The 16715-nt window shown below is 42.0% G+C and overlaps 1 protein-coding gene across 3 annotated transcripts in view; it reads left to right on the forward strand.

Moving 5' to 3' along the window:
- The first annotated feature begins 12557 nt into the window (after nt 1-12557).
- Nucleotides 12558-16715, forward strand: part of ABCC9 (ATP binding cassette subfamily C member 9) — a 148540-nt gene continuing 144382 nt past the window's right edge. For 2 of the 3 annotated variants that reach the window (XM_065940510.1, XM_065940526.1), the window contains exons 1-2: nt 12558-12691; nt 13042-13158. The gene's annotated coding sequence lies outside the window, so the exon portion shown is untranslated. Of the gene's footprint in view, nt 12692-12816; nt 12945-13041; nt 13159-16715 lie in introns of those variants that run through there. The other variant, XM_065940518.1, reaches the window with a different exon arrangement.

Here is a 16715-nt window from a genome sequence, read left to right on the forward strand (position 1 = left end):
GAAAATGAATAAGAGTGAAAATGGTCAAAATCTAACGTCACTATCAGAAGAGAGTGTGTTTGCATTTGGCACTTGGATGATCAATCAGCCCAGTCTTCCTCAGCCTCAGAGTAAGGGAGCTGCAATGAAAAAGGAAGAAAGATCTCAAAAAGCTATACTTCTACAGATTCCATAAGAACTTGGGTCCTCTGGAAGTGGCGACACTGGAGATACGGTGATAGAATGTTAGCAGTGCTGACAGCGGCTGCGGTGGTGATATGGCTGATGGTGAAGGGCTGGTTTTAGTGCCTTCTGCTCCTGCCTATGGCTTCTGGTGACTCAGCGGTAAAGGACCTCCTGCAATGCAGGAGCCGCAGGAGACATGGGTTTGATCCCTGGGTCAGGAAAATCCCCTGGAGGAGGGCACGGCAACCCACTCCAGTATTCTTGCTGGGAGAATCCCACGGACAGAGGAGCCTGGTGGGCTGCAGTCCATGGAGTCACAAAAGAGTCGGACATAACTGAAGGAACTTAGCACGCACACACTCCTGCATATAAGACATCAGAATCCCTGACTCGAGATCAGAATTCTTGGTCTTGGGCAAATTGGCATCATCAGGGATACTTCTTGTGGGACAGTATCTGGATAGTCATGCTGTCCATGGGTAAAAATGGCATAGTTGCTCTTCTTAACTTAGGTGTAATTAAACACATTCTCTTGGATCTGTACTGGGAGTTAAGAAAAACAGTAGGTTCCCGCATGGCAGTCAACAGAATGTCATTAGGGCTCATGTAAGACACCCACTGGATATTCTTAAATTTATTTGGGAAGATCTTCTGGAGGATAGATTTCTTGAGGGGTAAGTAGGATTATAGATGGGCTTTTCAGGTGGTGCTAGTGGTAAAGAATCCACCTGCCAATGCAGGAGACATAAGAGATGACGGTTTGATCCCTGGCTGGCGAAGGCCCCCTGGAGGAGCAACTGGCCACCCACTCCAGTATTCTTGCCTGGAGAATCCCATGGACAGAGGAGCCTAACGGGCTATGGTCCATGGAGTCACAAAGAGTCGGATATGAGTGTCTGAGCATCATCAATGTCGAGCAGGATTACAGACAACTTTTTCTTTAAAAAGAGGTTGTTTTTGTAATCTTGTTCTTGGATTCAGACTGCTGTGATTCAGGAAATACAGGTGATGATCTTAAGAATGATCTCTGCTTTCTCTTTGCTAGTCTTTCAAGCTCTGCTGCTCTTCCGTGTATCTGTGTAGACACTGAAGTGAGCTGCTCAAGTCTCCCTTCCAAATGGTCTGCTGCCCAGCCACGAGGAATGTAGGAACTGATGGTCTCCAGCAATTGGCTCCCTTGGGATGTGCTTCAGTGTTTGAACAGAGGTCAACTTCTCAGAGTGCCCCTCCAGCCAGTGATGGAGCAAAGTGATGCTACAAGGTGGTACAAGGGCTTAGCTTTGGACAGTCACTGCTCGAGAGAGCCCCAGTGGACTGGCAGAGTTTTGCCGTGTCTGTGACATGACCCGACAGCAACTCCTGCAAAATCCTACCTCCTTCTGTTTCCTTTTAAGGTATTATACTTGTTAATAAATCATTCACACACACAATTCATCTCGGTATCAGCTTTATAGAGAGTCCAACAGGAAGGGTAGCTCTCACTGTCCTCCTATCCTTTGACTAAGTTATTGTTTTGTTTTCTAATGTGGAGAGGAATTAGCTCTTGGTCTTTATAATTAATAGGCTGGATTTCAGATGTGAATTTTGCCCATTGGGTTATTTATTGCATTTCAAAAGAGAGATCTCACTCCATTTAGCTTCTTCTTTGTCTTTTAAAATAATTAATTGAAATATTTTCCCTGATGTTTTTCCATAGAAACAAAAATTCGGGAGAGAGATAGAGGAGAAATATGGAAAATGTTTCAACTGAAGTAAGTTTTTCTTTTGTGCTTTTCACTTTCCTTGCCAAGTTTAAAACCATGAAATCTTGACTAGATACTAAATACAGCAAACTCCCAAACAAACTGAACCTGGTTTAAGTATGTTTACGTATTCCTATATTATGTTTTGAGAACATAATCTTTTCAATGTAATGAGTATTTATAATAAATAAACACTAAATAATACTAACATCTTATGATTTTATGGTGTTTTACACTTTGCCAAGGACTTTCACTTTTATCTTATTTTAATCTTGTGTAAAAATACCCCAAAAGGCTGAACTGTTCCTTCTAGACTTTCCAGTCTTCTTTATACAACACTAAGACGACTGAAAATGTGTAATAGAACATTAAAATGAAAGTCTTGCTTAAGATTTTAAGACCACAGAGCCTAGAGACTCCAGACATACTTGGGACTGTCCTCCCCCAAAGAAATATATATATATATATGTGACTTCCGGGATGGCTCAGTGGTAAAGAATCCACCGCCAATGCAGAAGACACAGGTTTGATCTCTGGGTTGGGAAGATCCCCTGGAGAAGGAGACGGCAATTCACTCCAGTATTCTTGCCTGGAAAAGCCCATGAACAGAGGAGCCTCAGTTCAGTTCAGTTCAGTTCAGTTGCTCAGTTGTGTCTGACTCTTTGGGACCCCATGAACCGCAGCACGCCAGGCCCCCTGTCCATCACCAACTCCCAGAGTCCACCCAAACCCATGTCCATTGAGTCAGTGATGCCATCCAACCAACTCATCTTCTGTCATCCCCTTCTCCTTCTGTCCTCAATCTTTCCCAGCATCAGCGTCTTTTCAAATGAGTTAGCTCTTCACATCAGGTGGCCAAAGTATTGGAGTTTCAGCTTCAACATCAATCCTTCCAGTGAACACCCAGGACTGATCTCCTTTAGGATGGGCTGGTTGGATCTCCTTGCAGTCCAAGGGACTCTCGTGGACTACAATTCATGGAGTCACAAAGAGCTGGACATGACTAAACAATAACAACTATAATATATTAAATATATTATATATATATTATATATTAAATATATTAAAATATGGTATAAGAAATGAAGATATTTCTACCACTTAAATCAGTAAGCTTATTCTTAGTAATGTATAGAAAAAATAATCCAACACAAGAAAGTAGATGAGTACAAAAGATCTCTATATGGGTTTATATAAAATAGAAAAAAAAAAAAAGAAAAGAAATCACTTAAATGTTCATCTGCTGGTTGATTTCCTACTGAAATTAGAATAAAATTCAAGATCTTTATTATGACCTTCCCAGGCCTTGCCCATCTGTCATCTCTGACCCTTCTTTGCCTTTACCACACTTTAGCCACTGGCCTTGTTAGTGCCTCAAAGGCATGCAGTCCTTTCCACCACAGGGCTTTTACACATTTTCTCCAGGTTTGTTTTTGTTTTTTAAATTATTTTATATCGGAGTATATTCGACTGACAATATTGTGTTAGCTTCAGGTATACAACAAAGTGATTCAACTATACATATACATCTATTCTTTTTTAAATTCTTTCCCTGTTTAAGTTTTTACAAAATATTGAGCAGAGTTCCCACTGCTATACAGTAGGTCCTTGTTGGTTATCCATTTAAAATATAGCAGTTGTACATATTCTCCTGACTTAAAACATGATTATTCTCCCTGACCTCTCTTCCTCTGTGCCTGACTTACTCCTTCTCATTCTCCATGCTACAGCTGAAATGTCATTTCCATGGGGAAATTCCCCTGGCTAGGTCTGGTCTGGCAATAACAAGCTGTCAACATACTTTGTATATTCTGTTTGTAGCACTTAGGACAGTTTTATCTTTAACAATGTTTCTTCTTATTTAATGGCTTTCTTCCTTGCTAGACTTAAACTTCTAGAAAGACAAAAGGCATGTCTATCTTATTTAGTGATATTTTCTCCTGCCACATGTGAGATGCATAGTAGACCACCAGTAAATATTTATTGACAGAATAAATTAATCCAAGTCTTCATTCTCTTCATTTCAAGAAGTGAATGCTCTGAGGGCTGGTGGAACCAGGCATATCAACTGTGGATTTTCAGAACTTCATTTTCATCAAGCTCTAATGAACTGGACTGTTCTTTTGCTTAAGACAGATATCTTTTTTCCCCCCCTAAATGAATCATAAAAAAGGGAAATGCACTCTCTAAATGGTTCACGTTTGCAAAAGAATAAAAAATCTTTATTACATGACTGGGCCAATGTAATCTCAGTGCTTATCTGACTTTATTAAATGCCCCCAGGACCTGTTTCCCAGATTAGCCTCTGTGATCTGCTATTCCAGGAACAACACTGGATTTTTTTTTTTACTCTAACCTTTTATCCTTTTATAGTATTTCCTAAGGAAGTTCGTCTGTATTCGCATCCTCAATAGGAGCGTGTGAATATTCAGTATTACATGCACGTGTCTGAGTCTGTATTTCCAGATTTGCAAGACATAGTTATGGAGATAAAGATCTTACTCATGCTTTTACTTTTGTATAAACATTATGAATAGCCTTTATTCCTACAAACCACCCCTGGGAAGATGGTTCTCTGGTTTCTACTGCTCAACTCATGTAACTATAGCATGATTCAGAACAAAACTCATTGTTTTATAAACAACACACTGGCTTCAAAATCCTGTTGGGCTCTTACCTGCAAGAGTCCTCACTGATAACTCTCCGAGAACACAGCTCACCACTCTTAACCTCTGTAATTCTTCCCTCATGAATCCCTGCTTTCATTTTATAAAGACTTTAGGACAGGAGAGTATCAAGATGCCCATGAAGCCTGCTATGAGGTAGTGGGAACAAAAAAAAAGATACAAATTAACTTATTTACAAAACATAAATTGAGTCACAGACATAGAGAATAAGCTTATGGTTACCAAAGGGGAAAAGGAAGGGAAAGGATAAATTAAGAGGTTGCAATTGACAAGTACAAACTATCTATAAGATAGATAACCAACAAGGACCTGCCATATAGCATAGGGAACTATACTAATGGGGTCACAAAGAATCGGACACAACTGAGTGACCGAGCATAAATGCACATAAGGAAAAAGAATCTGAGAAAGTATATATATACACACACACACATGTGTGTATACACATATGTACAAACATGCATGTACATATATGTATATGCACATGCATATACATTTGTGTATACAAGTATATATGTGTACACATGTGTATACATATGTGTGTATACACATGTGTATGCATACATGTGTGCGCGCACACACATATGTACACACACACATGATATACACCTGAAACTAGCACAACATTGCAAATCAACTATACTTCAAAAAAATTTAAAAGATACTTTATTGTTAAAAAAGGCTAACCATCCAAATTAACACATTTAAAAGCTGACTTACTAGAACTTGTACTTTCTAGATTGAGCCCCAAGTAAGAGCAGTGTTTTCTTCTGTGAATCAGCACATGCTTTTGTAAACAAGTTTGTTTCCCATTAAATTGATCTTGTACAGTTGACTGCTTTTGGTAACTATAGATGTGATGGGAATAGGGAAAAATAAAATATGGATAAAAATGGGGGGAAAAATGCTAACCATCATCCTACAGCTCAGGGTTGCCACAAACCGTCAGTTCGTAAAAAAACATCTGCGAAGTGCAATAAGGCAAAGCACAATAAAACCAGGTGGGCCTGAAAAAAACAAGTGTTTGGTTAGAGTCCATTGGCCTTTTCTCATGTCTTCTGGATCATGTACACTTTGCAATTGAAGGGAGAAGGGAAGTAGCAGGAGACACAAAGGCTGCTGCCTCGAGGCCAGCTTGATCTGGGGAGGAGTGCTGTGACTGGAAGCAGAGCCCATGCTGTGTGTGTGCAGGGGGTGGGGGGACACTGCAGAGCCACACTGGAGTGGCGCCATGACTGCAGTTTCAGAGAGAAAGGGCTGTAGCAATCCATTTCACATCTACTATGCCGCAGTCACTGTACTCGATCCACAGGGGAGTGATGCAAAATATGAAGGCATTCGGAACACAGGTTAGAATTCAAAGAGGGAAAAGGATCAAAGAGATCATTTGGCAGTTGGATAAGCAAAAGTAAGGGTTTTGAGGTGGTCAGAGCAGGGGGTGTACTGCAGCTATGTGTAGTTAGAGTTTGGTTGGAAAACAAGGGATTAGGGAGGATGAGGCAAGCTTTGCAAGGACCTTAAATGACAGAGTGAGTCATGAGAGATTTGGGAGTGTGGTTATTCTATAATTGAAGGTGCCCTGTAGGAAGGTTCATATACTATGCATGTGTAAAATGCTTTAGGGTGTGAGAGGCCATAATTAAGTCTTAAGCCTTGAGTGGTTGATGTACTAACTAATGAGACTCTAAGATACAAAGGAGGCCGAAAGAAAGGAAAAGAGTCAGGAAAGTCATTGCTAAGCATAACTTAAGTGATTTAATAACTTTATGAGGATGCAAGATCCCACCAATGCTTTAAATCTGAGTTATTGAAGCAATTTAAGAGAGAATTGGGAGATGGGGTGAGTTTGGCGAAAAAGAAGGAATATTCTACAGAAAGTTTACATTTTGATTATGCCTACTGTGCTTAGTCACTCAGTTGTGTCTGACTCTTTGCGACCTCATGGACTGTAGCCCGCCAGCCTCCTCCGTCCGTGGGAATTTCCAGGCAAGAATCCTGGAGTGGGTTGTCATGCCCTCCTCCAAGGGATCTTCCCAACCCAGGGATTAAACCCAGGTCTCCCACATTGCAGGTGGCTTCTTTACTGCCTGAGCCACCAGAGTTTACCTTTTGATTATGCCTGTAGTTCACTCTAATAGAAAAAAAGCTTAGATTTTATCAAGTCCTAAAGATACAGAGATAAGTTTTCTGTCTAGTATCTTGGTTTCCCCTGTAGCCCTCCAAAATTAAGTCTAACCCTTAAGGAATTGTGAAGTGAGCATGTTACATTTGCTTATTTACTTATTTCTACTTTGCAGTGTTCTCTGTGCTAGTCAAATCCTAGTTATATACCCAGTACCAATAAGTTGTTGGTGGGAGTGGCAAGAAATACATTTATTATCTTTTCTTTCGCTTCTTCAATAGATAAGGGATTGTGATATACTCAGCTGATATAATAGTAGTGAGGTTGAATAAGATGCTTAGTGTAGTGCCTGGCACATAGCAATTGCTCAAATTACCTGTCACTGTTGTTACTTCTCATGAATAAAGGAGTGAATTTTTGTGCCTTCCAAGGCAGCGCAGAGAGATTTTCTATTGTCCCCTTAAACTCCTTCTCTATTCAAATTATCTGCATTATTGTATTATTTCCCAATATTTTCTACTCTTATCTAAGTTATAAAGACGATTTTTTTTTTCAGCTTTCTACTTCAAAAAGACTGGACAGAGAAAGCGCTGACAATTGGCAGAAAGAAGAGAAGCACTAACAAACCACCTGGGGAATAGAAAGTGTGGATTTGACAGTTTGAATAGTAATTTCATTTTTCCATGGTGAACTGAATAAGGAAATGAAAATGAAAGTTAAATTGTATTCAGTTCAGTTCAGCTCAGTCCAGTTCAGTCGCTCAGTTGTGTCCGACTCTTTGCGACCCCATGAACTGCAGCACGCCAGGCCTCCCTGTCCATCACCAACTCCCGGAGTCCACCCAAATCCAATTCCATTGAGTCGGTGACGCCATCCAACCATCTCATCCTCTGTGTCCCCTTCTCCTGCCCTCAATCTTTCCCAGCGTCAGGGTCTTTTCCAATGAGTCAGTTCTTTGCATAAGGCAGCCAAAGTATTGGAGTTTCAGCTTCAACATCAGTCCTTCCAATGAACACCCAGGACTGATCTTCTTTACGATGGACTGGTTGGATCTCCTTGTAGCCCAAGGGACTCTCAAGAGTCTTCTCCAACACCACAGTTCAAAAGCATCAATTCTTCAGTGCTCAGCTTTCTTTATAGTCCAACTCTCACATCCATACATGACTACTGGAAAAACCATAGCCTTGACTAGATGGACCTTTGTTGGCAAAGTAATGTCTCTGCTTTTTAATATGCTGTCTAGGTTGGTCATAACTTTCCTTCCAAGGAGTAAGCGTCTTTTATCATGGCTACAATCACCATCTGCAGTGATTTTGGAGCCCAGAAAAATAAAACCAGCCACTGTTTCCACTGTTTCCCCATCTATTTGCCATGAAGTGATGGGACAGGATGCCATGATCTTTGTTTTCTGAATGTTGAGCTTTAAGCCAACTTTTTAACTCTCCTCTTTCACTTTCATCAAGAAGCTCTTCAGTTCTTCTTCGCTTTCTGCCAGAAGGGTGGTGTCATCTGCATATCTGAGGTTATTGATATATCTCTTGGCAATCTTGATTCCAGCTTGTGCTTCCTCCAGTCCAGCGTTTCTCATGATGTGCTCTGAATATAAGTTAAATAAACAGGGTGATAATATACAGCTTTGATGTACTCCTTTTCCTATCTGGAACCAGTCTGTTGCTTCCTGATCTGCATATAGGTTTCTCAAGAGGCAGGTCAGGTGGTCTGCTATTCCCATCTCTTTCAGAATTTCCCACAGTTTATTGTGATCCACACAGTCAAAGGCTTTGGCATAGTCAATAAAGCAGAAATAGATGTTTTTTTGGAACTCTCTTGCTTTTTCGATGATCCAGTGGATGTTGGCAATTTGATCTCTTCCTCTGCCTTTTCTAAAACCAGCTTGAACATCTGGAAGTTCATGGTTCATATATTGCTGAAGCCTGACTAGGAGAATTTTGAGCATTACTTTAGCAGCCTGTGAGATGAGTGCAATTGTGCGGTAGTTTGAGCATTCTTTGGCATTGCCTTTCTTTGGGATTGGAGTGAAAACTGACCTTTTCCAGTCCTGTGGCCACTGCTGAGTTTTCCAAATTTGCTGGCATATTGAGTGCAGACTCTCACAGCATCATCTTCCAAGATTTGAAATAGCTCAACTGGAATTATAATTACTAGTAGCCTAAAAGGGTATTTTGGTACGATGACTCAGCATTATTATCTGCTTTTAGAAATATTTTCTGGGGACTTCCTGGGCGGTCTACTGGTTAAAACTCCAAACTTCCCCTACAGGGGGCATGGGTTTCATCCCTGGTTAGGGGAGCTGAGATCTTATATGCACCATGCAGCATGGCCAAAAAAAATTACTAGAGCTATTTTCTGGAAGTTATCCTGGTAAACAATTAGCTGTGAGGCCACTTTACCACCATGTTTCTAAAATGGGGATATGTGCATTCAACACTTGACACCACAGAGCAATCATGGAACATATACTTAAGGCATGGATTTTGCTTGAAGATACACTTACTACCCCTACCCACCACCCCATTAATGTCAATTTGGATACATTACTTAGTCACTCAACAAGTATTTGCATTCAGGCAGAATGCTGTTTGCTGGGCAATACTGATTTAGAAAGCAGAGACATCAGTTTGTAAACAAAGTTCTGCATAGTCAAAGGTATGGTTTTTCCAGTAGTCATGTACAGATGTGAGAGTTGGATCATAAAGAAGGCTGAGCACCAAAGAATTGATGCTTTTGAACTGTGGTACTGGAGAAGACTCTAGAAAGTCCCTTGGACTGCAAGGAAGTCAAACCAGTCAATCCTAAAGGCAATCAGTCCTGAATATTCTGAAGGACAATCCTGAAGCTAAAGCTCCAGTACTTCGGCCACCTGATGAGAAGAGCTGACTTTCTGGAAAAGACCCTGATGCTGGGAAAGACTGAAGGCAGGAGGAGAAGGGGATGATAGAGGACTAGACAGTTGGATAGCATCATTGACTCAATGGACATAAGTTTGAGCAAACTCTGGGAGATGGTGTAAGACAGAGGAGCCTGCTGCGCTGCATTCCATGGAATTGCAAGGAATTGGACGACACTCTTAGCGACTGAACAACAAAAACAATAACAACTGATTTAGAAAATGGATATGGCTCTTGGTGGTGGTGGGGATTGCAGAATAAAATGCAAAATTTTATACATTTTTAAGTCGCAAGATTAAGATTACAAGAAATTTTGACTTTGTGGGGGACCTCTTTGGATTAAACTGCCAGGTCTATGAAGGTATACATTCACTTCCCTTAAATTTTGAGGATGACTCTAAGGAAAAGCTTGGCGAGTAAGTATGGAAAGCTGGAGAAGCATAAGAGAAACAAGCCCTGATAAGGTTTACTGAAGCAGACACAGCAGTATAACTTCCCTACTGAGCTGTGAGCTTCCAAAACTGTGAGAGGCCAGCAGCTTTCAGGAAATAATATTTTCACTGAAACTAGTGATTGGTTTCTGACCCAAAGAATTCACTGTTCTTATGGCTTTTGATTTAGAAACCTAGACAAAGTATTAAAAAGTAGAGACATGACTTTGGTGACAAAGGCCTGTATAGTCAAAGCTACGGTTTTTCTAGTAGTCATGTATGGATGTGGGAGTTGGACCATAAAGAAGCCTGAGCGCCAAAAAATTGATGCTTTCAAATTCTGGTTCAGGTCATTAGTGGACCGCACTTTGAGAGATTGGGAAGGAAGGCCATGATTAGATCTTTACAAAGATAATTCTGGAAAATGTGGTAGAAAATGAGGAGGACAGTTCAGCCACAGAATCACCAGTTTGCAGGTATCAAAATAGTCTTAGCAAGAGACATGAAGATCATGAATTAAGGCAGCAGCAGTGAGATGGGGAAGGGCTTCCCAGGTGGCACTAGCGGTAAAGAACCTACCTGCTAATGCAGAAGACATAAGAAATGTGGGTTCGATCCCTGGGTGGGGAAAATCCCCTGAAGGAGGGCATGGCCACCCACTCCAGTATTATTGCCTGGAGAATCACACGGACAGAGGAACCACAGTGGGCTACAGTCCATAGGGTGGCAAAGACTCGGACATGACTGAAGTAACTTAGCGTGAGCATGCATATATATATATATATATATATATATATATATTTGTTGTTTAGTCGCTAAGTCGTGTCCAACACTTTGCAATCCCACGGACTACAGCACGCCAGACCTCCCTGTCCCTCACTAACTTCTGAAATTTGTCCATATTCATGTACATTGAATCAGAAATGTTATCCAACAACTCATTCTCTGTCTCCCTCTTCTCCTTTTGCCTTCAATCTTTCCCAGCATCAGAATCTTTTCTAATCAGTTGGCTGTTTGCATCACGTGGCCAAGGTACTGGAGCTTCAGCATCAGTCCCCTCAATGAGTATTCAGCGTTGATTTCCTTTAGGAGTGACTGGTTTGATCTTGCTGTCTCTCTATATATAGATAGTCAACTTGATTTTGTGTGGTCACACTCAAGAGTCTGCCTCTTGGGACTATCTGCACCCCTCAATTCCAATTCGCTCTCCCTAGATGCGCTGGGAGCCTCTGGTCCCTCTAGCGGCTTGTTGACGGGGTCCCTGGGTTCCAGCCACACTCCCCGGATCCCATCCTGGAAGCGCGCTCTCTCCCTGCTCCTGCGTCTGGGCTAACAGCTTCAGGCTGAGCTAGCCGAGCTTTCAAAGTCCGCGGGACCGGAGTCTCTGGAGCCCTCCCGGGCGCCGCCCCTCGAGTTCTCGCAGACTCCTAGCGGCCGCAGCTTCCAGATTCAATCGCTGGCGGAGGCCAGGCCTCACTAGGGGATGCAACGACCTTCCGAGCGGAGGCGCCCGGAGGGAAAGCCCGGGGCTGGCAGGAAAGAGGACGCTCTGCTCCAGAGTCGGAGCGGTCGCCAGGGTTTGGGGTTCGGGTCTGGGGACCAGCACCAGCTGCCCGCAGCCCTGGAGCTCTGCCCCTCGGGGGTCGCGCACCGAGCCCTGGAGGCCCCAGTTCCCTCCCCCACACCCACCACCTCCCACCCAGGCTGACCATCCTTTATCAGATCAAAACAGTTGACGAAAACAATGGTTATTTCAAGTTGACAGCGCGATGACCCCTGATAAAAGCGAGTGTTAATTACAATAGTTGCCTGGGACAAAGTTTATCGCTTGCATCAAGAAGTGGGGGGGTTAGATCTTGTGGGGTGAGTGTATTTTAAACACGTGATCGCCTTGAGACTTTGCGATCTCTCTGGGGGAGGGAGGGCAAGAGTGAGGGTAACTGTAAAAGAGTGGAAGAAAAAGCCCCAGTTTCGGGGGGCAAGTGTTAAGGGTCCCTTTTTGGGAGCGCGGTGCCGAGCACAGAACACCAAGTCTCCCTAATTATTCAGCTGGAGCCCGCCTCGCAAGGCGAGACATTCGCAGAGCACGAATCCAGCCCGGCAGCCGGCTGCTCCGGGTGAAATGAGCCCTTCATTTTCCCCGATCGGCTCAGGAGGGGAAATAGTGAAACCCCCAAATCCGCTTCCTTACGTGGTTGCTAAAAGGGCACACGCAGAGCCTAGGGGGGTGGGGAAATTACAAGTGCAAGTGACCTTGGGTATACTAAGGTTAGTGATTCCCCCCACCCCCGTTATCTGGGGATAACGGAATCGCAGGTTGTAAGTTTCAGTGTCTAATGAGTTGCGGGGGGCGCACATCACTCGTAAAGTCCTTGTCAGGCGCGCCCCAAGTTTGTGGCTCGGGCGCGGGCGGCTGGGCCGAGCGGGGGTGGGGAGGGTCTCCAGTCCCAGGCATTGCGCTCGGGGCTTCAGCTCAGTTTCCTGCCTCGGAGTGGCCGCGTCCGCCCCAGCCCAGAGCAGCGTGTGCAATCCAGAAACTCGATAGGAGGCAGCAGCTGATCACCCACCGCCCTAAAAATAATCCGCTCGGCGCCCGGCGCGCTTCGGCCGGGGGAAGGAAAGCGCTGGCTTCGGGGTGAGTGAGTCCGTGTCTTTTTCATAAATCGCATTTCAGGAGTTTCAAGGATAACCCTCAGTTGTCGATCTTGATCTAACAGCAAGCGGAAGGCTCCCGCGTGCTCTCGCAGCGCTTCGCCGTCGCTATTTCTAGGATCGAAGCGACCGGGCCCCAGCCCTGGGGAAGAGAGGGCGTGGGGATCAGGTTTCCAGCTGGACTTAACAAAACTCTGGCCGGCTCCTGCTTAAACCAAGTGGATAGAGTGCGAGGAGTTAATACGATTATGTTTTGTTTTTCCTTTTAGATATTTCCCCGTCTTGTTCACGAAATAACTTTCTGCTTAATTTCTGTCCTTCTTTGCTTTGTAGGAGTTCTGCGGTCCGGCTTTGAAATTTATACTTAAAGACAGAGTAGGAAGCTGGTGTTTTGAAGGTAAAGCAAGTGCACCAGTGGGGGTTTGAAGCAACGTCAAGCCATTGCCCAAGGTATCTATTTGTTGCTTTATTTCTACAGATTGGGATTTAAAAAAAAAGTCACTGGAGTGTCTGTGTAAGGAATCTTATCTACTTAGTATCTCCAACATTTCTTTTGGTGTGCAACAGAACTTTGATGGGTGCGTTGAGATCAGACACTTAATCAGATGTCTGTCCTTTTTGCTAATGATTTCCTGCTTGATTCTGTAGTTCATAGATAAATAGACCAATATCTTTTCATTCATGTTTTATAAATCATGGACTGAATAACTTCAAATAACTTATTATTAAATATTAACATTGGTTTTCCTAAGTGATCCGATCCTGAGCATACCTGAGATGATGATAAAGCCCTGAATGAGTTCTTTGAAATGTCGTGTTTCTGTCTCACAGTGTAATTTGGTTAATCTCTGAATAGGTAAAGGATGAGTTATTTTGTGTGTAAGAATGAAAGCTTTTATATTGCATGTAGTGTGCTTTCTTCAGGGGTTCCCAGCTTGTTAAATTCTCTGTGATTACTCTTCTGTCAGAACTGATGCTGTTTGCTGGGTGAACAGTGAAGAGTGCTAGTTTTCACTTTACTTTATATTCATCAACTGCATCCAAAAGTTTTCAGTCCTGAGGGTGTGGAACTTTATAAGATGCATTTCAAGGCCTCAGAACACTGAGGGTAGTATCCATGAAATCATAAATTTGGTCACCAAGACCTGTAGAAAGTTCTGTTCTACAGACCATTATTGTAATCAGAGTTTCACTTTTGGTGTTTGTTTCAAGTTCACTCGGTCAAATTCTCCAACCCTATCAACTGTCATAAACAGTTGAACGTCCTTCTGTGGATTTATGTTTGTGGGGAGAAGAATGTCCTGTCTTCTTCTCTGGCCTGCTTCCCTCTCTCTCCTCTTTGATGCTGGGGCCTGTCAGTGTTGGCTGAACTAGAAAGCTGGAAGGGGCGGGGCTGGAGGGTGTCACGTGATTTATCTGGGGAGAGCAGCAATTTATACCTTCCCAAAGTATCCCCAACTTAACCTGGGTTCCTGGAGGGAAACCCTGAATGACAGTTGGAGATTTAAGAATTAGTTTAAAAATCCTGATTGAATAAAATGCCTCAGGTGAACACAAATAATGTCAACAGGTCTAGAATAAGTTTACTTTTTCCCTGTCTTTATTCATGTTGAGTTGTAAGAACAGTTGGCTGTTAAGAGTGTGCCACGTGCAGGCTAGGTGTCTGGAGGAGAGGGGACTAAAGGGTAAGGGGAAGAGGATGAAAGAAGAGGCAGAAGAAAAAGCAAAAGGAGAGATGCCGAGAGAGACAGTGAGCAGGTTGGGAGCCAAGGGGAAATGTGAGGTTTAAGATTATGGCAGAAGAAAAACATCATTCTAAAGTTTTTCCTCTACCCATATGCACTTTAATGAGATGATGTATTATTATTATGTATTTCCCAGTCTTTTGAATCATAACCTTTACGTTATACTGAGACCATTTGGGTTTTGTCTAGTCTGATTTATACAGCCTAAGACCATAGGGACTGTTTCTGCCATGGGCACTGTTGAATTCCTGGTGCTCAGGGCATGGTCAGCATCAATAAATATTTTTACACTTAATTCATGCCCGAAGTCCCAGACATCATGTGCATCGCTAAATATGTTCTTGGATTTTTTCAGGTTATTGTGCTTCTCTGATATTTTCTTTCCACAGTTACACAGATTTATCCAGAGGTTACTTAATTGGTAGGTTTCAGGGTTGATTAGACAACAGGCAGGCAGTGCTAAGCTAATTAAGTATATATATATATATATATATATGTTTTGCAAATTCAGATTATGTTTTAGCAGCTGCCTTAATGATCATGATGAAATATCAAGTCTTAGCATTGAATATAGCACTGAAATACTATAACTTTCAATAACATTATAAAACTAGTTTAAGAAAAATGGGAAACCCCAATGGCTCAAGAGGTAAAGAATCCTCTTGCAGTGCAGGAGATGCAGGAGATTCGATTCTTGGGTCAGGAAGATCCCCTGGAGAAAGAAATGGCAACCTATTCTAGTATTCTTGCCTGGGAAATCCCATGAACAGAGGAGCCTGGTGGGCTACAGTTCATGGGGTCACAAGAGTCAGACACGACTGAGCATGCACATGCAACAAGAAAAAAAAAGTAAGCAAAGAAAAAAATAAAGCAAAAAGAATTTCCCAGTTAGTTCTAGGAAACAGTTTACGCATGCCTTTCAATTAAGTGAGCTTAAAGTTTCCTTTTATCATTTCTATTAAGTAAAGGAAATAGTTTTAAAAATTCCATTGCAAGCTATTTTTTTCAGTTTCTGTTTCCTCTATTTTTATCAGAAATATCTAACATATAATTATAAAACTCAGACCTACCATTTTATTGATAGTTTAAAAAGCTCAAGTCCTTTTGATTCTCTTATTAAGCTTCGAATCTTAACAGTTGGTAAGGATTTGGCAAGTGTATAAGCTGATCTTGAGGTTTTTTTTTTTTAATATAACATTTTTTTTTAAAAAGTTGAAAAAAAGTCTCAACTAGAGAGTGTATAAAAAAGTATTACCAGAAATAATGTATGAGAAGAATTCCATATGACCATTGACAGACTGTCAACACACAGACTTTCTAACTAGTTCTATTCATATGTTTTATAAAAATTTTGTTTAAAATTTGATTTCTCCAATAGTTTGCCTACTGTTGCCTATCTTTTCTGTGTACCACCCTTTGTTTTTTTCTAGGAAGCTATATGATTCATGACCATTGCTAGATCAATTATGAATGAAAGGAAAGAGAGAAAGAGGTGCTACTTTAGTTATCCAAATCGTTGCCAACCTTGAATAATCTAATTCAGAATCCAGGGTGACATAATTATGGAAAAGAAACAAAGTCCAGGGAGGTTGAAATCATAAAATACTACTTATTTTAATATGAATAGATAAGAAGTTTCTTTAAAAAATACAAATCGGGAGCTATATGATGGAGTGGAATGAACATGGTTTATAGTCAGACACATGTGGGTGTGACTTCTGGCTACTCTACTGGTTGGGAAGTTACTGAACCCATCTGAACACCCAGATCATCATCTATAAAATTCGAAGAGCTCCACAGATATTGCTTCATTGTTCTGAGGGCTTAAATGGTGTATGCAAAGTTCGCAGAATTTAGTAGGTGCTAAATAAATAGTGCTGCAGTCCATGCGGGGGACTGCTCTGTCCATGGTGTGCTGCAGTCCATGGGGTCACCACGAGTCAGACATGACTAAGCGACTAAACAACAATAGCGACAAATAAAGGGTAGGCATTATAAAGAAGTTTTCTGAATGCTAAAACTCTTGGCATTTTACAATAGGTTTTTTTTGATGAAATAGACCCTTGCTTTTTAGACTATCTGTTTCAACACAACTGTAAGAATTCATTTAAAATTTAAGTCAGAGTTTGTCACGCCTCTCATCTCCACCAAGCTGGAGTAGCTTGGTGGATCTCCCACGACGGCTAAGAAGACCTTTGCTTCTTCCCCCAGCTTGTCCACCTCTCCTCTGATGGAATACAGCCTTCCAATAAAAAGGCATCC

This window comes from Muntiacus reevesi, chromosome 1 (assembly GCF_963930625.1).
Source record: "Muntiacus reevesi chromosome 1, mMunRee1.1, whole genome shotgun sequence".
NCBI classification, from domain to species: domain Eukaryota; kingdom Metazoa; phylum Chordata; class Mammalia; order Artiodactyla; family Cervidae; genus Muntiacus; species Muntiacus reevesi.